This window comes from Ochotona curzoniae, unplaced genomic scaffold (genome assembly GCF_017591425.1).
Source record: "Ochotona curzoniae isolate NIBS_2020 unplaced genomic scaffold, NIBS_Ocur_1.0 contig_3520, whole genome shotgun sequence".
Lineage (NCBI taxonomy): Eukaryota > Metazoa > Chordata > Mammalia > Lagomorpha > Ochotonidae > Ochotona > Ochotona curzoniae.
The window spans coordinates 258,920-280,600 of NW_024465894.1; positions in this window are offsets into that span (position 1 = coordinate 258,920).

Genomic DNA, 21,681 nt, shown 5'->3' on the forward strand with positions numbered 1-21,681 from the left:
GTGAGAGGCCTAAGGCGGGGACCCTGTGTCTCCGGAGGCCTTCTCGGCTGGGTGTCCCAGGTCGCCAACACCTCCGGGCCAGCTGAGCCCGGCGGCTCTAACTCCCTTATCTTCCGAGGAGGCCCACTGAAACCAGGCGCAGGGTACCCGAGTACCTGGCTTTCCGCGCCAGAGACACTGGGCGCAATAAGGCAGTCCGGGCAGCAGCCGGGGGGCCATCTGCCCCCGCGCGCCGGTGCCCCCTGGCGCCCAGCCGTTTCCCTTTGGGGCCAGTCCTGCGGCTCGACTCTGCGCCCTGCCTGCGGCTGGAATCGCATCAGCCCTCCGCCCAAACACCTCTCCTCTCACCGTTAGGAACTGGAAATTCATGTTGCCAGCTCGGCAGCTCTGCGAGACGAGGCTGTCGGAGAAGGAGCGAGGCGAACTGGAGCGGCCAGAGCGCCGAGTCCTGTGCTGAAAACAGCCGCTCAGAGCGTTTGTTTAATTAGCACGAGGGGGAAGGGTCGGGCCGCGCTATCGCGATTGGAAGACCTACCTGGAAGGGCTTCCTCACTCCTCCCCCTCGCCCTCCGCCCCCTGCAGCCAGCCGACCGTGGCCGGGGAGGGTCCTGAGCGGCTCGCGGCCACCCTTCAGGGCGTGTCCCTCCAGCGTTTGGGCTCTTTGCATCGGAAACGACTTGCAGTGTAGTTTACCTCTTACAGGCAAAGGGGCCTTTGGGATTTGTGTCTTGTCCCAAGCCAGAGCCGTGGCCATTTGGTCCTGTGACTTCTTGCCTGTCCCGGCTAGCTCGGACCTGGCTGCAGCCTTCCAGGTCCGGCTTAAAAGAGAAGCAGGGGCAGCAAACTGTGTGGCGGACAGGAAAGATGAGTGGTGGTTCAGATCCTTCCTCGGGTGCCAGAAATGTCTGTCCGCACCTGGGTTCGCATGCTGCTTGCCTTAAGAAGCAGACAAAACTGCATGTGTGTGCACGCTGTCTGAACTTTCAAAAAGCTAACCGCGCGCGCGCGCGCACACACACACACAGCCCAAGTACAGGCTTCCTGGGGACACTGGAACCATCCATAAAGCTGGCTGCTGTCAGCACCTAAGTTAGCAGGCAGGTCACCGGCCTGCCGTGAGCCCCCAGGCCAAGCAGGAGGGCAGGTGAGGCCGGCGCTGCGAGAACCTGCCCGGGCAGCCAGCCCCTCTCCTGGGGGAGGGGAGTTGAAACGGTAGCCAGAATTCCAGCAAGTGTCTAGCAGAAGTGAGGCGCTGGGAGGCGGCCGGGCGTCCCCCGCCTGCCGCGGCCTCTCTAGTCCCTGTGGAGCCGGGGCAGAAGGAAGTGGAGGCTCTGACCTCGCACGCCGAGGCGCAGACAGCTCAGCCACCCCTTCCTGGCAAAGACTCGAAGCACCAGTCCCCGCCAGCCGGCCGGTGGCTCCTGGGGTGAATGGGAGGAATGCAAAGCACTGGGGAGACGCACCCCTAACGTGTGACCGGGATTGTTTATATTTAGTGATTTTCATTTCTGTGTTCTTTGCCCCGGAGCCTGCTGCACCCTCCCACTTCCAGCTTGGCCACACCCAGCAGCTCGGGAGGGGTGGGACTGGGGGCGGAGACAACCACTGGGCTTCCTTAAGGTAACTGGTTTGGTTTGGGTGCTTTAATTACCGCCCTCCCCTCCTCACCGCCCCTGGAGAGGAGTTTGCAACGAATGCCTTGTTTTAATTTTTTCCCTCCAAGCGACCACATGAATCATTGTGAGCATCGTGGTTTTGTTGCCAAATTTGACCCGGGAAGGAAGATTTTTGGTTTTTATGAAACATCTGCGTCTTGCTTTTGTGGGTACATCTTCTACACCTCAAAAAGAGACTTCCAGCCCAGTGCCCAGCGTGTTCCAAACGGTTTCAAAGCTGGCACGGAGACAAGTGTCTGACAAGGACCCCTTGGGGGAGACCCCAGCAGTTCCCAGCAACATGGTGGGTGGGAGTTTGTTTTCTCCTAAGCCCAGTTTTTAAACGCCCCCAAGATGACTGCAAGACACACACACACACACACACACACACACACACACACACACACACTGCTTCTCCCTCCTGTGGCCTGGGAGCACCCACTCCCCGAAGGCAGGTGCAAGGCTGCGCGTGCTGCGAGTCAGAACTGATTTTTGCCAGACTGCAGACCCAAAAACAACAACAACACGCAAAAGGCCAAAATGTCACCATGGCAACCTCGGGGCTCGGGAGGGGAGCCCCAGCAGCAAGAGCCAAGCCAAATGAGAACCAGAACCGGAAGGGAGAACTGCACAGGCTCCTTAGGTGCAAGGCACTCAGCAAACCCATGGCACGTTCCAATCCTGGACAACACCAGGCCCGGAAAGCAAGAAGTCTTAGGACAGACTGAAACTAATATGTGTTTCTCACTGAGACAAATGCTTTTAATTGTTTATTTAGTTGGAAGGCAGAGTTTCCGAGATGTTCCATCTGCTGGTTCACTCCCCAAGAGGCCTCAACAGCCCAGGCGGGGCCAGCTGAAGTCAGAAGGCAGGACTTCCAGGTGGGTCCAGCGGTCCAATGACTTGGGCCATCTCCCAGTGCTCACCCAGGTGTCTTAGCAGAAGCAGAGCAGCCAGGACTCCAGGCAGCACCCTGATGAAACGCCAGTGTCACGGGTGGCGGCTTTACCCACTATGCCACAGTGGGAGCCCCTGAATCAGATCTTTAGCCTCTAAAACCAAGAGCTTACAGTCACCATTCCCTTTTCAAAAGATGCGTAGGCAGGCAGGAAAGCCTCCGAACGGCCCCACCCTGTCCTGGAAGGGAGTCGGGCACTTGCATGTTGTTGAAGCATGACCTGTTAGGCTCACACCCACTTTCATCATTTGCCCACTGGGATTATTGTCCAGTGCGACCCCAGACTCATTCTTAAGCAATGCTCCTCCAAGTAAGACCCCAGGCCCGAGCACCAGCCCACCAGGAAGCTCTCGGCATTCAGTCTGCTCCCCAGCCTACTCCAAACCACTCGTGAAAGACCCCGAATTTGTTCAAAGAATAGCTTTTCATTTAGGTGTGCCATGCGTCGTAGAAACCCTCCATTCTTTTCTTGAGAGGTGATGTTTAAAATCGGACTTGGCTGCTTTCTCCTGGCTGTCTCTCCCTCCTCCCATCTTGCAGCTCTGACTCAGGGATTAGATTTATAAATCCCGTTTCAGATTTTACTCAGAGAAAGTAATCAACAGAAGCTCAGACTCACAACCCCACCCCATCCAAAACAACCAGTCGTCTGTTGCTGCTTCTGACTGCCCTGTCCCACTGGTGCCCACACACCTGTGTGCCCCTGGCTCCTGCCATCCAAAGAAAGGCCCACTCTTTCCTGGCCGATGAGAAGACTCCTAGCAGGACTGGAATTAAGGTGAAGGAGTGAGACTAGTGGCACAAATAATCAAGACCATTTAATGCCACATTTTAAAATGTAAATTAAGAAATCAAAAGGAGGAAAGCCACTGTTTGGAATGCTGACATCCCAGATGGGCACGGGTTTGAGTCCCAGCCACTGGGCTTGTGATCCAGCCCCCTGCTACTAGCCTGGGAAAAGCAGCACAAGATGCCCCAAGTGGTTAAGATCCTGCACCCGCTGGAAGAGAGTGAGCTTCTGGCTCCTGGCCGCTGACTGGCCCAGCCCTTGTTGTCGCTGTCATCTGGGGAATTAACGCAAAGATCATTCTCTCGCTCTGTCTCATCTTTTCTCTGTATAACTCTGGCTTTAAAATAAGTAAATCTATTTTAAAAAAAAAAAAGTAAAATTGAATACAAAAAAATCTGGGAAGAACAAAATATCCAAGTTTTAAGGACATAAGCTGTTTTTAATTGTTGCACATTTTACAAAGATTTATTTATTTGTAAGACAGAGTGACAGACAGAGAGAAGGAGAGACAGAGAAGAGAGAGGGAAGGAGCGAGAATTGTCCATCCACCGGCTTGCTCCACAAATGCCCACAAAGCCAGAGCTGCACCAGGCGGGCCAGGTACTCAGTCCAGGTCTCCTTGCAAGCAGGTGGGAGGGATTCCAGCCTCTGGGCCACCCTTTGCTCCCTCCCAGGCGTGTTAGCAGGAAGCTGGATAGATTCTCAGATGTTCCGGTGTGGGTTGGGCACCATACCACCTCCCCGCTGCTTGCAGCTTTCTGATCAGTGCAGGTTCCCGTGTCCCTCCCGGCCTTCTGTGTCTCGGAGGGTGAAGCATGAGGGGGCTGGCCGGGGGTCTTTCTGTGCACGCTGTTTTCTGGTCTTAGATCTTTTCTCAACTGTTGCTGTCTGGGAGGCTCCTTTGGTGAGTGTCTGGCTGGTGCACCAGCCCCCAGGATGGCTGGCAGGGCTCTGCAATCCTCAGAGAGGCGGCAGGCAGGTGGCCAAGGGGGAAGCCAGCGCTTCACCCTGCCGAGCATGACAACCCAGGGGCCCACGTGCCCTAAATATCATATTTCCTTTAGGGTTGCCCAGGAGCTGGAAGGCTGCCTTTCCCAGAACACACCTCATTCTTGCTGTCGCCCTCATGGGAAGCTTTGTAGAGGAATCTTGCCCAAATCCTACACAGCCACACCTTGAGCAAAGCAATTTCACTTTCAGTGCCTGGGTGTTTACATCTGCAATACGGTGATAACAATAGTGTCTGTCTCATCGGGGTGCGGATTAAATGAGAAAATGTAGCTAGAGTGTTTAAACTATGCCTCGCAAATAGGGGAGTTGCACATTATGGCTCCTTCTGGAACAAATATCACAAACAAAAGAGTTTCAAGAATGTCTTGCACTATTGCAAACACGAGTGTTATAGAGTTGGCTTTCTATGTAACAAGTATTAGATATAATTGCCCTACAGGGGCTGGGGTTGCGGGGTACCCACTCAGCTGCTGCCTGCGCCTGCAGTGCCACCATCCCATTTGAGCACCAAATCCTAGCTCTTCTGCTTCTGATCGAGCTCCATGCTAAAGACCTGGTGGGAAACCAGCAGGAGACGGACCCTGCAGCCAGGTGGGAGACTTGGACCAAGCTCGTGGCCTGCTTCAGCATGACACAGCCCTGGCTGTTACAACCATCTGGGGAATGAACCAGCAGATGGAAGATCCATCTCTCTCCCTGTAGCTCTAACTTTCAAATAAATATTTTTTAAAAGATTTATTTATTTTATTGAAAAGGCAGATATACAGAGAGAAGGAGATACAGAGAAAGAGAGATCTTCCATCGTTTGATTCACTCTCTAAGTGACCACAATGGCTGGAGCTGAGCCGATCAGAAGCCAGGAGCCCAGAGCCTCTTCCAGGTCTCCCACGCAGATCCAGGGTAGGGCCCCAGACTGTCCTCGACTGCTTTCCCAGGCCACAGGCAGGAAGCTGGATGGGAAACAGGGCTGCCAGGATTAGAACCGGTGCCTATATCGGATCCTGGCATGTGCAAAGTGAAGACTTCAGCCACTAGGCTACCACATTGGGCCTGTTTACTCTATCTGTGTAAGCATTATCCTGCACAGCTACAGATGCGGGTATTACATAGTTTTGTTCACTATTGCACTCATTGAATTTTCTCTTAAATTATTTATTTTGCCTTTTAAAGGCAGAGTTAGACAAGTGGGAAAGGGAAAGAGAAGTCTCCCATCTGCTGATTCGCTGCTTTAATTCCCCAAACAGCCATGGCTGAGTCAGCCAACCAAGAGCCCAAAACTCAGGCCAGCTCTCCCAAATGAGCACATGGACCCCAGCACGTGGCCGTCACTGCTGCCTTCCAGGGCCCACATGGGTAGGAAGCTGCGGTTCTAACCAGAGCCATGGCTCAAACCCAGGGTACTCTGGTACAGGCATGTTTGTTTAAAGATTTCTCTTTATTGGAAAGGCAGAATTAGAGAAAAAAGGGGAGAGAGAGAAATCTTGAATCTGCTGGTTTACTGGTTCATTCCTCAAATGGTCGCAATGGCCAGAGTTGGGCCAATGTAAAGCCAGGATCAGCTTCTTCCAGGTCTCCCACGAGAGTGCAGGGGGCCGAGGGTTCAGACCTGCCTTTCCCAGGCCATAATCAGGGAGCTGGATGGGAAGTGGAGATGCCAGTGCTGCAGGTGGAGGCCTGCCTTACCTACACCGCCACATGGGCCCAGGATGAAGACATCTTACCTCCTGCCCCTTCTCTCTGCTCGCCTTCCTCCCGTTCCGTTTCCCATTTCCTTCTGGTTTTCTCCTTTGGATCAAGCTGGACTCACGTGTGATGCTTAGGAGCTGCCCCGTGATGGCTTGCGGGAGTGTGTTTTGTTGATTTGCTTTTTGTTTTGTCTTGCTTGTGCATGGCCCTTTGTGTACACACGCTGTGCTTGCCTTGTGTGTCTGACCATGCACCCCCCTTCGCCGTGTTCCTCCAGTTGCTCACATAGACCCTGTGAGGTGGGGGCCACTGCTGTGTCCTGTGTGCCTTTGAAGGAATCCAGGAATACGGACGTTGAGAAGCTCCCATTCTGGGCCAGACAGGTGGCAGAAAGGGCAAATGAAACACTGGGCGCTAACATGTCCTTTGGATGTTAAACACATAGGGGAGCAGGCTGAGTCAAATTGCCTGGAGAAGCAACAGGATTCGTGCACAGGCTGTTGGGGGCTGGGGGCTGTCACTGGGGGACAGAGGGGACTTCCAGGTGGGGCGAAGTGGAGTCCCAGAAACAAAGCCCATCTGCAGTGTGCACAAGTCCTACCTGCCGACACTGGAAACAGACAGACGTGTACCAAGGATTCACCCAGCACCACTGCTGCCAAGGAGACTGCCTAGCCCTCAAGAAAACAGTACATTTGCTTGGCCGTTTTCACTGGTATGACTTTTTATTTTTGACTTGATTGTTTTCTTCATTGAGTTTTCTTTTTGAATTTTTAATGTATTTATTTAGATGAAAAGCAGAGGAGTGACCAAAAGAGAGGCAGTGACAGAGAGATTTGTTTCCACCCGCTGGTTCACTCCCCAGATGGCCACAAGAGCCAGAATCTGGAGCTTCTTTCAGGTCTCCCGTTTGAGTGGAACAGCACAAGTCTGCGAGGTGTGCTCTCCCAGCACGTCAGCAGAGCCCTGAATCGGAAGTGGGGCAGCCAGGACTTGAACCAGCATCTTTGTAGGATGCCAGTATTACAGGCATTGGCTTGACCTACTGTGCCACAATCCCAGTGTCTCTCCCAGCTCCTTTCCAGAAGGAGTTCAATGTGCAGAAGTTTGACGCCTGAGGAAAGGCCCTGGTGCTCTGAGCTGTGCAGACCGAGCTCCCACATGGAAGGGTGGGAGCCTGTTGCCCTCACAGCACAGACAGGTGCACTGAAGCATGGCCCTTAGCAGCCAGCCTCCACCTGCGAGCTCTCCTGAGCCTCCCCAGTTCACTGCTTCCTCCGACTCCGTCATGCCCACCACACAGCGCTGTGCTTCTTGGGACTTTCAGCCTTTGCACCTGACTTATCCCCTACCCCAATCTCCCCAAGAAGCTTTCGAATCAGTGCATCACATTATTCCCCAGACACACAGGCCCAATATCTTCCAATGCATGTGGCTGGGGCCAGGTCACGCCAAGTCCCTCTCCAGCCCAGAAGGTCAGACCCAGAGGCCGACTCGGAGATAGAGCCCTTGCTCTCTGCCCAGGTGCTCCTTCCTCCAAGGAAACATCTGGCAAGACCTGAGGACGTTTTTGGCTGTAGAACTAAAGAGGATATTTTCTACCCAGGGGGCAGACAATGACCCCAAGCTGGGAAAAAACTGATGGGTCTGACACCCAGTGGTGTCGGTATAGCTGGATCTCCACACCAGAAAGAATCAAATTAGACCATGCATCCAAACAGAACTGGCTTCATGGCTGAGGGTTAAACACTGCTTCTCATATTCAAGCACCCATTCCAGGTCCTAGCTGCTCTGCTTCCCATCCAGCTCCCTGCTAATGTGCCTGGGAAAACAGAAGATGAGGGCTGAATATGGCTGAATACTTGGGTGCCTGGCACCCATGTGGTAGCCTGAATTAGAGTTCCCGGCTCCCTGCTTTGGCTGAATTGGCCCTGACCATTGCAACCTCTGGGGAAGGAAGCAATGAATGGGTTTCTCTCTGTGTGTGTGTGTGTGTATGTGTGTGTGTCATCTGCCTTTCTAATAAACAAATCTTTTTAAAAAAATCATAAAGTGATGAATACCAGCTCATTTGGGCCTGCAGAGGGTGTGAAATGCCATGTAAGAAGATGGAGAGCAGAACAGGTTGGATAACACTCCTGGCCAAGATTTGACAGAAAGTGCCTGGGTAAGTGGATGCACTGGGATGGACTCTGCCTGCCAATGGACCTTGGAAGGATTTTCTCAACCTTGGAGCACCGAAGCCAACAGTGTCTCAGAACTATGGAAACTGCTCAAGCAGTTCTCCACATGAGGGTTTTTTTTTTTAAAGATTTATTTTTTTATTATTTTTTTATTGGAAAGGCGGATATACAGAGAGGAGAGACAGAGAGGAAGGTCTTCCATCCGATGATTCACTCCCCAAGTGAGCGCAACGGCCAGTGCTATGCCGGTCCGAAGCCAGGAGCCTCTTCCGGGTCTCCCACGCGGGTGCAGGGTCCCAAAGCTTTGGGCCATCCTCAACTGCTTTCCCGGGACACAGGCAGGAAGTGGGGCTGCCAGGATAGAACTGGTGCCCATATGGGATCCCAGGCATGCAAGGCGAGGATCTTAACCACTTGCGCCACCGCGCCGGGCCCATGAGGGTTTTTTTAAAATGACATCAAGCGAACATCACCATTCCCAGGTACTGATGGAGTTTGGCAGCTGGAAGCAGCACCATCCTTGCCCTGCCCCCACCAGGTATAAGAGAAAAGGAAAATTGGAAACATTTGTCCCACCCACCTTTTCCATACCTTGATCCTCCACGTCTTATGCAGGGTTCTCACGGGCCTACATTCTTGTCAATTATGTAAACAACGTCAGAAATAAAGTTTAATTTAAAAAAATCAAATGGATAAAAGACTTACTGTAAGATCTGAAACTTTAACACCATGAGTGGAAAACACACAGGCCTTGTCCCCTGGCAAGGCTCTGGGCAGTCATCCTTTGTCTATGATACCAAGAGACAAGTTACAAAGGCGAGATAGGGAAATGGGGCCACATCAAAAGAAAAAACTCAGTACAGGAAAGGAAACCTACAACAAGGGGAAGAAACAACCTAAAGACTGGGGGGAAATATCTGTAAAATATATGTATAGAGAGGGTTTAGCATCTAAAATATATAAGGAACTCCAGCGAACAGCCCCACTGAAAAATAGCCCAAGGGTCTGAACTTCTCAGAAGACACACGCATGGCCCACGGGTGTGTGACAAGAGGCTCCAGACCCCTAGACCTGATGTCTATTGAAATCTGCTACCTAGGACGCCGGAGTGTGAACACCGAGACCTGGTATGAGACGTGCACACGGATCAGAAATGCTTCTTCTATGAAAGAAGCTCACCTTTTCCCCAAAGTGTCTGTATCTTAAGGGCAAAAGATTTGTCTGCCCCATTTGTTGTTCCTTTCACCTTACAAAGAACTTGCCACAGTTGGCTTACAATCTCTCCGATGCACCAAGAGCTCCGTGAGTCAGGCCTCGTTTCCTTGCCTAGAACAGGAAGTAAACAAGTTTTGGAGAGACCACGTAACTCCCCCCGGGGCCACCTAGCTGGTTCACACCAGAGCTCCTGATCTCAGGTCCTAGAAGGCCTGGGCTGAGCTGTGCACAGCTCCCTGCAGCAGCAGCAGGATGAGGCAATCGGGGCCACTGTGGGGAAAGATGGAGGGAAACCAGCAGAGTAGGGGAGAGAGGACCCGGTTGCAACGCCACAGGACTAGTCCAGGCTGCTTGGCCATCCCTGGGACCCATGAGCAGCCTGGAAGCTCCACGGCAGCTGGGTCCCTGGGTGACCGCTCCCTTAGCGTGAGGTCCATTCTTATTACTGTTCTCGTTATGTTTTATATTTTTATTTGGGAGAATAAAGTTAGCTGTTTTTAGATGAATGTGTAGGAGGTTTTGTACTGGCACTATCAAACACATCCTTTTCTACATATCAGTAATGTCTAATAACATAAACATTGATAACCTACATGATCAAAAGCTTTTTGAGGATGTCCATAATTTTCTTAAATATTAAGAACAGTTACCTCAGGCCCAGCATGGTAGCCTAGGGGCTAAAGTCCTTTCCTTGAATGCGCTGGGATCCCATATGGGTGCCAGTTCTGGTCCTGGCAGCCCCACTTACCACCCTGTTTGTGGCCTGGGAAAGCAGTGGAGGACGGCCCAAAGCTTTGGGACCCTGCACCCACGTGGGAGACCCAGAAGAGGCTCCTGGCTCCTGGCTTTGGATCAGCGCAGCACCAGTTGTTGAGGTTACTTGGGGAATGAATCAACAGATGGAAGATCTTCCTCTCTCCTCTCTGTATATCTGACTTTACAATGAACATAAATAAATTAAAAAAAAAAAGACAGCTACCTCTCCTTTCAACTTCATAGTCAAAGAGTCTACCCCACCCCTGCTTTTCCTATATGATTGTCTGTGTTAGGATTTGTTTTGTTTCAAAAGCAGAGTTTGAAAGAAAGGGTGAGCTAGAGGTGTTTCATCCACTGGTTCTCCCCCGGGGCCTCATCGGCCAGAGTGAAGCCAGCCCAAAGCCAGGAGCCGGGGCTTCATCTGGGTCTCCCATGTAGTGCAAGGGACCAAGGAGCTGCACCATTCTATACTGTTTTCCCTGGCCAGGACATGAACCTGCGTCCATATGGGATGCCAGCGTCATAGGCAGCACCTGTAATGGCCACGCCACAGCACCGGCCCTTCTTCCAATAGTTTTACCATTTCAGGTGTTATAGCAAAATTTTTATTATTATTATTATTCATTTTTAGCTAATTTTTGCATATGAATGAAGCAGGGGACTAGTCTGAATCTTTTCGGTGTGGCATCTAGCTACGCTGACACCATCAGGTGTTAGACCTAGGAGGCAGAAGGAGGCTAAAATCCATTACTCCAAACACTTAGCCCCAAAGTCATCACAGCAACCCTTCCACCTATACCCACTCTCAGTCATTAGCTGCGCGAGGCCAGTTCATTGCCTCCCATGCCCCACGCTTGGCTGGAGCTGGGCTGCCCTGCAGTTCAGGCATTTTATTCTTTTCTCTTGGTAAGACTGAGTCACGTCTTCAGGGTGTAGTTCAATGAAGCCTTGCAACAGAGTGAAGACGTTCTATAGCCAATGTCCAGAACATTCCATCACCCCAGGACTCCCTTAGATGGAGGGAAACTTGGACAATCTGTCGCTTGATCCCTTTAGAAACAGCCACTCCTTGGCACCCAGTTAAATGGAGAGGCGAAGGAACTTGCCTCAGTTGGCGTGGACCAAGGAGTGGGCCCAGGAGTGATATTTCTGGATACATTTTACAATGTAAGTTTTGCTCCCCTAATATCCAAAGGATATCCAAAGCAGGAAGGGGTGGGGGCTGCTGGTAGACGCACCCACCAGGACGCAGCAGTGGGCAGCTACGGCGTCCCATGTGAGACACAGAGTAAGCAGAGACTGCTGGGACAGCCACTTCGTGTTTGGGAGCTGCAGGCTCAAGCCCTGACTCCGCTTCTAACTGCAGCCCCCCACAAATGCACAGCCTGGCTCCAGTACCTAAGCATCCACCACCCCACGAGAGACTTGGATTGAGTCCGAGCTCCAGACCCCGGGGCCCGGGGCCCACCCCTTGAGTACCTCCCCTGGCTAATGAGAATGAAAGGAATGCAGGAGGACCAAGGCCCTCTCAGCATCTCTGAGAGTGGACATGGGATGCAGCTCCCCGCCCCAGTGCCAGCTGATGGCGGTGGCCGTGCCCAGTGTTCACTCCCACAGCATCGGCTCTGTGGCATCCCCCGTGCTTCTCCGTGAGCTCCTATGAACTCTGCCCACCCCACCCCACACCCCGGAAGCTTTCTCTGCAGATCGGGTAATGTGGTGTCAGAGCAGCGAGGATGTCCCACCCCTTCCAGGGACTGCTGGGCAGCTTGGATGCCAAATCCCACCAGAAGGGTTTTGTTCATTTTGATTTTTCCAGACGACAGGAGAGCGGCTGTCCCTCACCGGGGACAACGTGTGGTGCTGGACCTGGGGCACCAGGCCCTCTGTACACTGGGCTCACCTCATCCTGCCAACCGCCCGAAGCATTGAGAGCCAGGGCCCCAGAGCCCAGCTCTCAGACAGCTTAGGTCAGGGCCTGGTAATAGCCATGCGGCCTTCTGCCACCTAAGACTCCTTAGCTAGGAATGCGAGATCCACCATGACCCATGACGAGCGAGTGTGAAGCACTCATTGCCTGGGCACGGAGCAGGACTGTGCCTGGCTAAGCCCACCGTCCCATCTGATCTCTCCAGCAGCTCCGAGTCAAGGCCGGAGCCAGTAGGACATGGGGCGTGACCTGGGACCTGACAGCCAGACACACATCACCTTCTGCAGGCCAAGTTGTGCAGGTGCACAGGGCCTCTGGGTTCATCCCCCAAGAGTTCCCTGCCTCAGTTTTCACATATCTGAGGCAGAAGTGGGGTAGACATTCAGCGTGACAACCTGGGGTGCCCACAACCCACACTCAAGTTCAACCTTGGCCCCATGCCCAGTTCCAGCTAATACCTAAGCTAAAGAGCAGTGGTGCTGGCTCAGGTGCTTGGATCCCGCCTTCCAGTGGGAGATGGATGGATGGAGTTCTGGGCTCCTGGCAGTGCCCTGGCCCAGGCCTGACAGCTGCGCGCATTACGGGGAGTGCACTGCCGAATGGGATCTCTCTCTACATCTGTCTCTTCTGCCTTTCATATAAATAAAAAGAATTTGTAAACACGAAAATCAGCAGTCTTCTCAGTCTCTTGGGGAATAGAGAAATGGAAAGTGACATTAGCAGACACCTGGACGAGCATGGACTGAGACAGGGCCCTTGACCTTGAGATCGAAGGGTTAGGTCCTTCTCAGAGTGGCCACCCAGGGCCCTTCCAAGCCCCTCCACCCTGTGACTCCCAGTCTCTGCTGGAATGGGGGTAAACAAGAGGACAGCACCTGTGTCTTAGGTTCATGGAGTCCAAACTGACGGACATGACACGACAAGCAACAGCCGCCAGACCGCATGTGAGAGCTGATGGCAAGGTCGAGGCACTGGTGCTGAAAATCTGAATGTCTGAAAGGTCAGGGGGCAGATGCGGAGAGGCAGCAGGTGGAGGGGTGGGAGTGCAAGGCCCCAGCCCCTTCCTGCCAGTCCCAGTCCCCAGGGCGGGTGGGGCCGGGAGCTGCTTTCCCCAGCCCACGTTGCACTGTTCAAGGCTTGAGGACCCCGGTGTTTGGTAAACATAGTGCTTCTCTTGAGGATCTGGGAGCAGGTGGGTGAGGATGAGAGCTCCTTGTTCGTGCAACAGATTGGTTCTGAGTAACTGCAGGGAACAGAGACAGCAGAGTGTGCTCACCATGAGTGTTTGCGTGTGTTTGCCTGTGTGTGGTTGGGGGATGACCACAGACAAAGCGCAGTCAGGCATCTCCGTGCAGGGCAAACCTGGGGAGGCAGAAAGGAGGGAGCTGACATCTCACAGCTGTGTCAGGGTGGTCCCCCTGCCCGGCGCACACTGGGGGACCCCAGAAACTCAGGTGGAGAGAATGACTTCCAGGGCCAGGGAGGTGGTTCAGGTGTGAGAATCCCACCCCAGGTGCTGACCACATGCCGAACAATTACTGAACAATTACTCTGCTTGCTTGACACCTTTTAATAGAGCCCAAGCCAAAGGTTCCCACAGGCTGTTTAGGACTCAGGAAGTTCATGCTACGGAGTGACAGTGCAGTCTTGGATCATCTGCAGGACTTGAGGGGTCAAACCAAGTCAGTGTGACAAGTGGAGGCTGCATCCTCGGGTGCTCCGGCCAGTTTAATTGGATTTCTGCTTAGCAGGGCAGAGGAGCCCGTGTTCTCCAAGAGTGCCTGGCAGCTGGTGCTTGAATGAGTATGAAACAACGCGTGGGCACTGCTTGGCTTCCCCTACGAAGCCAGTGTCTTTTGAGTTGCCGTCCTTACGGGCACATTCCTGGAGCAGAGCATTGTGGCTTGGTGGGCTGTGCACTAAGGCAGTCCCCACACATCTCCCATCAGAGTACCGGGTCCGAGTCCCCGCTGCTCTGCCGTTCCTAGCCAGCTTCCTGCTGATGGTTGCTGGGAAGATGGTGGCCCAAGCACATGGGTCCCTGGCACCCACACAGCGAGGGCTGTGTGACTTGGAGGGCTCCCGCCTGGCCCAGCCCCGGCTCTCTGGGGGTTCGGGAATGAGGCAGCAATGGGACTGCGCCCTTTCTCCTCTGTCAGCTGTGCCTTTCCAACACAATAATTCAATCTTGTGGGGGGAAACCATTTTTTGTCCACAATTTTTTTTAAAGATCTTGGTGTCTGCTGTTTTGCCGATATGAATGAACTGTTCTAGACATTCTTTGCACTCTCTACAAACACCTCCCACTTTTCTCGTTTTCCCCACCTGCAGTCTGATGGCGGAGACGCACAGTGTGGGCAACGGTGCCCGTTGTTTTTCCCTTTGTGAGTCTTGCTCAGTGAACCCCTTTTCCCTGTTCTTCCCCCACTTTTCCCCTGGTTGTCAGGCCTTGCTGTGGAGGAGCGGGTGTCGACAGCGAAGGGATCGTGGCATGTGCAAGACCTGGGTTTGGGCACTGGGCTGCTACATGTCGCCGTCCCTGTGTGGGGAGACGTCCAGCTGGTTGCCTCTGCAACATGTATTGTATCCGCCCATGAAAGTGCCGCCTTTCTCCCTTCCTACGTTGCCCTATACTCTGTGTCTGGGTCGACTCGGGACTCACTCTGCCGTGCTGTGGAAGAAGTCAGGGCGAGGACACTTTCTGGCTTGCCTCTTCCACTGGCTTCACCCTCCATGGAGCGTCAGGACCCACTACAGCTGCTCCACGCCATTTCCCTGTAGTGGACTTAGAGTCCGATTTCTCTGCCTGTGAAGATTCATTTTGGGAGATCCAGGATCTTTAGACCAAGAAGGCTGAGATCAGGTCTAGAAGGGGCAGAAACAAGCCAGCTCTTTGATGCCCTCTGGGGAAAAAATAAAATTCCAGAGGGGTGACCTGGAGAATAGCCACAAGGGCATAGAGTCCTGAAATGACTCAACAAGAGCCTGGGGCTTCTTCCGGCTCTGACTGCTTATGCTCAGGGCAGGGGTGGGGCTGCCCGCAGGCCAAGGTAGCACCCTGGTAGGGTGCCAGTTATCTTCCCTTAAGGAGTCATATCAGCCTCTGCTCCTAGGAGCCTCCCTAGGGTGCAGCATCAGACTCACACAGAAAACAAACAAAAACGAACAAACAAAAAAACCTTGATCTCACACTGAGTGGCGTTCACTCAGCAGTCAGGGGCTGGTGCGTCATATGTTGGAGAGGGTGCGTAGGTCTGGGGTGTACTGGAGAGGTTGTGTAGGTGCCCGGTGCGTTGGAGAGCTGTGCGGTGAGCAGGTGTGTGGAGTGCTGTGTGATCCTGCTCGGAGCAGAGGGCCACAGGCAAAGGAAGGCTGGAGGCAGGGCGGGCCTGGAGCCCTGACTTGGCGGCTGTGTTGACAATTGTTTTATTTATCCATAAGGTAACTTTTCACCTGTCTCTTGGGCTAGAATGCTACCCGAGCCGTCCCCAGCAGCCCAAGTGATGCTGCTTGGCGGCCCAAGGGAGAAGCTGCCCACCTCCAACAAGACCCAAACCTCCAGGGAGGGTGTGGCTTTGTCAGGGTTGGAAGCATGGTGGGGTGGTGGCTTCAGGCCACTTCATGCCATGTGGCATAAACAGCCAGCCTCAAACTTGGATGGTTCAGCATCAGGGGTCTGGGACTAACTAACTGACCAGCTCACAAGGTGGCCCCATCCACATGCTATTGTGGGCTCCCATATGTATGTGCCACTCTGTCTTACAGGGGTTGCAATTTTTCACAACTTTTCAAGTTGCACTCTGGTCTGATGAAAAGCTGCAAAGTTGAGGGCAGGCACTCAAAAATTCTGGATGTGTTTTATTTTCTGATTTTTCAAAAGAATATTTATGTACTTAAATGAAAGGTCATTGCAGAGAATCTTCCATCCACTGGTTCACTCCCAAACAGCCGCATGCGTGTAGGCTAGGCCGAGTTAAAGCCAGAAGCCCAGAGCTTTCTCCACGCCAGCAATAGGGCCGTCTTCAGCTGCTTCCCAGGCGCACGGAGGGCTAGAGTGCCCACTTACCTCGCAGCACCTCAACCCTGGCCCTGGCTACGAGTTAAAACCCCCAGTGGAGCAGGAGGCCAAGATGCAAGGGTACAAACAGAGCTGGTCGGAGCTGTGGAGCGGACAGGAGTCTGTGGGTGAGCGTTTCGAAACATTCCTGTGTCCATAACAATGAAGTACTGGTGATCCTGACGGAACTGAGACGGCTGGCTGCCTCGGCAGAGCTGAAACACGGTGGTATTGCTGCTAATTATTCTAATTTATTTAAATGCTGCTGGCCCTCCTGGGGTGAAAGCAGCGCCGTCTGGCTAGGTCAGAGCCGGCTTTGTGGGATTTTTTTCTGCCTTTCTTTGCTTCTTAAGGTGGGGGAGAGGAGTTAGCTCTGGCTCTCTTGCAGCCACACCCCACGGAGAGCCATCCGACTTTACAGCAGTAGGTCTTGCTATTAGCGTGTTCGCTTCACAACAAATATTTACCTGCAAAGGATCTGTAATTACAGCTGGAAGGAAGCACGGTTTATGGCTGCTACCGTGAAGGGGCGAGGGATGAGTGGGTGGGAGCAGGACGCAGGTCTTTCCCACGTTGCAAGTTTCTGTTGGCTGTTGGAAAACAACGGCCAGCGATGCGTCCGTGTATTTGTATCCGTGCACAGGTGTGCGTTGTAGAGTGCTGTTCCCAATGTTTCCGGAAGAATCCACAATTAAGATGAACAAATGCCCACGATATCCCCTCCGCGTCTACTCCAGCCCGTGTGTGTCCCTGCGCTCAGGCCTTCCCGGTGCCTGCTGCTTCACACGTGTCCACCTGCCCCAGCCTGGACACTTTCATGCCCACTGCCCTGAGTTACCGTCCACACTTGCAACTCCTTTTCCCCTGCTTTGATATCCTGGATTCCCCAAGTTGCATTCACTTGTATCTGACAAACAAAATGTGCACGTATTCACAGGGTGCTGCCCACTGATTTGTTGTATGTGTGCATATTGACACGGTTCAGTCATGCTCCATCCCCACGTGCTGGTGATGAGGACATCTGAGATCGACCTCTCAGGACTTGCCAGCACGTCACAAGGCGAGGTTAACCCCCCAGAACACTCACTTAGCCCCTGTGCCACTGGCCGCCGTAGCCCACATCCCCTGGCTCATGTGTTAATAGAAGCAGAAGAGACCACCGCGTGCAAGTCGAGCTGCACACACAGTATTTTTCTCCCAAGGGTACCAAAAACATCTGGAAGGGTCTATTATTCTAGAATCTGAAAAAAAAAATCCCAGGAAAATATAAAATTGTTATGTTACCGAGTAAGTTCATGGGACGCCCCCCTCTCCAAGTGGGGTGGTTGAACTCAAGTCCGGTGGTCGTTTCTGCATTTCTGAGTAAGCACCGTGCACTGCCACAGCCAACACGCAGGCCACGTGCTGGACTGTGAAGTGCTGGCCATGTGCAGGCTGGGCCTGTCCGTGGGCAGACGTGATCCTTGGCCTCTTCCAGGCACCAGGACACAGGTTTTTCTGTCAATGCACAAGCATCCATTGAGCGCCTGCTGTCTACATGCACATGTATACAGCCTACCTCGGTGACAGGCTTCAGGCATGTGAGCCAAGCTTCAGAACAGACCTGCCACCTGCCCCTGCAGAGTTGCGGGTCTGTTGGTGGAGGCAGCAGTGTTGACATCCACTGCTACAGAGTGAGACCCTGCGGGAGGAGGGAAGACATGGCTCCAATGTACGGCTTTCACCTCTGCTTTAACAGCAGGGTTCTGGTGAGAGCGGGAGCTCTTGGCCCCATTCCCCTGTCTGAATGGACAGCAGCCCAGCTCCTACAGTTGCTAGCTCTGAAGGTGGCCTGTTTTCTAGCAAATGAAAACAACCAGGACTTAGGGACATCACTGGAACCGGCTCCCTGCCGGCTAGGTTCCGATCCTACTGTACGCCCCTCCCTCCCTCCCACTTCAGCCCTGGTAGCCGGGACTGGGGGGCATGGGAAATGGACGCTGTATGTCTTAGTCTTCCTGGAAGACTGCCCTTTCTTACAGTGAAATGACGGGACAGGTATGAGGATAATCAGAAAGTGTAATGGCCGGAATGGGGCATTGGGTGTCCACCTGCGGACAAGTGGGGTTTCACGATCATGAGAAAAGAGCCGATTCGGTCGGTGACAGCAAGGAAGCATTATGGAGGAAAATCGAACTCTTTATTAGAGAGAGCTCAGAACTAACAGTACTAAGTGAGTGTCAGTGTGAAGTTTTAAAACTTTGGCGATGGATGGATGGGCATAATCCACACAGAGGGGAAGGAAGACTCTGCTGCCACCGCCAGGCGACACCGGGCAGAGGGCACCCAGAGACCTGCCCCATCTGCGCCTGCTGCTTCCCTCCCAGGAACCTGTGAGTTTAATCTGTGCACAAAACTGCCCTTGAAGGGAGCGCCCTGGTCTCCTCCCCACCCGGGCCCACAGGGCTGTGCGCTGCGGCCCGGCACGTGGGCGCAGGTGGCTCGTTCATGCAAAAACGCGCAACTGCGGCTGCGGCTGCCCAGGGCGGCACCGACAGGACATGGCAAGGGCTCGGTCTACCTTCATTCGAGCCAGAACTGGCCGGTAGCAAACTCAGTGGACGTGCACCTTGACAGGTGTGGTCACTGAAACAGCAGAGAATCCGAAGCTTGTGCAGGAAGCAGTCACAAGTCAGAATCCGGTGGTTCCCTGGGGAGCAATTGAAAATGCTGATTCTCCCGTGGACGGAGCCAGAGTCAGGGTGGGGCCTTGCGAGAGGCCCTCCCTCGCCCGCTGGGAATTAGCCCTTTACCCCAATCTACAGCTTTTCAGCTTTTTAGAATGGTGGTTGTCCGCCGAGACAGCCTCAGAAGTGCAAATCGCTCCCGCCCCAGGGCCCCAGTGGGAGATCTGCCACAGTGTCCGGCGCTTCCCGGGGGAGCCCGACGCCACTCCAGCGCAGTCCTGCCTCCCGACGATGCTGGGCGGGCCAGTCCTCAGCTGCCGCTCACTAGGCAGCACGCGGCAGACACTGGGAACAATTCCTTAACCAAACATTTCCTAAAGGGCCGCCAGGGGCCTGATCTTCCATGAAGTCCCAGCTACCGCAGCTGGAGTGTTAAAGACTGGAGACCAATCCCACAGGCCAAGGCTTCTGCAGGAACCTGACCAACAGTGGACCCAAGTGTGGAGTGGGAGGTTCAGGCTGGTGGTTCCTCTGGCTTCGATGCCTATACTGATGTTTTTGGTCCTACATGTAATAAAGTGTGTGTTTATTGGAAATTCAAATTTATGGAGAGAAGGAGCTAGAGAAAGATCTTCCCACCATTTGCTGGTTCACTCCTAAGTAGCCGCAACAGCCAGAGCTGAACCAAACTGAAGCCAGGAGCCTCTTTCGGGTCTCCCACGTGGGTGCAGAGTCCCAAGGCTTTGGCCCGTCCTCCACTGCTTTCCCAGGCCACAAGCAGGGAGCTGGATGGGAAGTAGAGCATCGGGGATGTGAACCGGTGCCCATATGGGATCCTGGCAGGTGCAAGGAGAGGGTATAGCCACTAGGTTACTGCATCAGGCCCATAACTAAATATTTTTAAGGAAACTTTAATTCAAACATATCAATATTATCCTTTGTGGTTTTGTTACTTGGTCTCTTTTTCTGTCTCTCTCTCAAAAAAAAAAAAAAAGGATTTATTTTAAAGGCAGAGTTACAATGACAGAGAAAAATGGCAGGGGAGTGATTTTCCATCTGCTGGTTCACTCCCCAGAGTGAATGGCTTGGACTGGACCAGGCTGAAAACAGGAGCCAGGAGCTTCATCTGGGTCTCCCACATCAGGTATAGGAGCCCAAGCACTTGGGGCATCTCCTGCTGCTTTTCCCAGGTACATCAGCAGGGAGCTGGATTGGCAATGAAGCAGCCAGGACTCCAACCCCTGCTCATATGGGATGCTGTCCCCTATCCCATTGCAGGACAATGCCAGGCCTTGTCACTGGGATTTAGCCCTGTTCTGATAACATGCCGAGCATCCCCTACCTTCCTAAAGGCGTCTCAGCGCTGCCTTTGCTACCTAGCTCTTTAAGCCACTGGGAATCTGTACTGTGTGCCAAGTAAGTTAGCTGTCCGGAGCACTCAGTGCAGGGCCCACCGCTTCCCTGCCACGTGGTCACCCGCCCACCCGGCACTCGCCCTCCGTTGTGTGAGGAATTAGAGGGCCAGTAGAATACCCTACAATCAATGTCATGGACATGGGGTCTGTCCGGGAGCTTGCTGTCTGCTGGCTGGCCCCATTTCTCTCGGATGGCCCCAGGGACCTCTCTTTTCATTGTTGCAGCTTTCTAGAAAGTACGAAATCTAAAGGAGGCCATCTTTTATTTCAAAATGGCCTTGCCTGTTTCTGTTGGCTTTTCCGTATTAATAAGATGTTTGTTTCCAAAATGCAGATCGAGAGTCTAGAATCTACAAGGAACCTTTGAAAGTTAAATCACTGTTGCCAAGTTTTGCAACCAGTTAGTTTTTCAAAAAAAATAGATTTCCATTGGAATATAGAGATAAATGTAAAGAATATTGAACTTTATGTCAATCTGCCTTCAGGATTTTTAGTATAGATTTTGCTACAAACTTCTACACTTTTTTAAAATCAGACTTATTTGTTAGGCTCATTTTTGGTGCTTTTGTGTTATATCTTCATGTTTCAGTTGTATTTATTTATTCAAAAGGCAGAGTGATGGAGAGGGAGAGAAACAGAATTTTTAAAAAATTTCCATTGTCTATTTCATTCCTGTACCACCTCCTTTTTAAAAGATTTATTTATTTTTATTGCAAAGTCAGATAGATATAGAGAGAGGAAGAGAGACAGAGAGAAAGATCTTCTGTCTGATGGTTCACTCTCAAAGTGACTGCAATGGCCAGTGCTGATCCAAAGCCAGGAGCCAGGAGCCTCTTCCAGGTCTCCCACGCGGGTGCAGGGTCCCAAAGCCTTGGGCCGTCCTTGACGGCTTTCCCAGGCCACAGGCAGGGAGCTGGATGGGAAGTGGGGCTGCTGGGATTAGAACCGGCACCCATATGGGATCCCAGCACGTTCAAGGTGAGGACTTCAACCTGGCCCACAGAGAGATCTGTGATGTATCTGCTGTTGTGTCCCCCCAAGTGTCCACAGCAGCCAAGGATGGGCCAGGCCGGAGCCAGGAGCCAGGAACTCAGTTCAGATCTCCCATGTGGGTGGCAGGAGCCACAGGGGAGACCAGCTGCTGCCTCCTGGGCTTAGCATTAGCAGCAGCTGGATTCAGAGGCAAACCAGAAATGGAACCAAGGCACTGTGCTGACTCCGCTGGTGCGGACCTGGGAGACAGAGTACCGTTCAAGTGGATCCATGCCACCGCTTGGGAGACCCAGAACATGGCGTGGGAGACCTGGTTCATGGCTTCAATCCAGGCCTGGCTATGGTGGCACTGAAGGAGCAAACCAG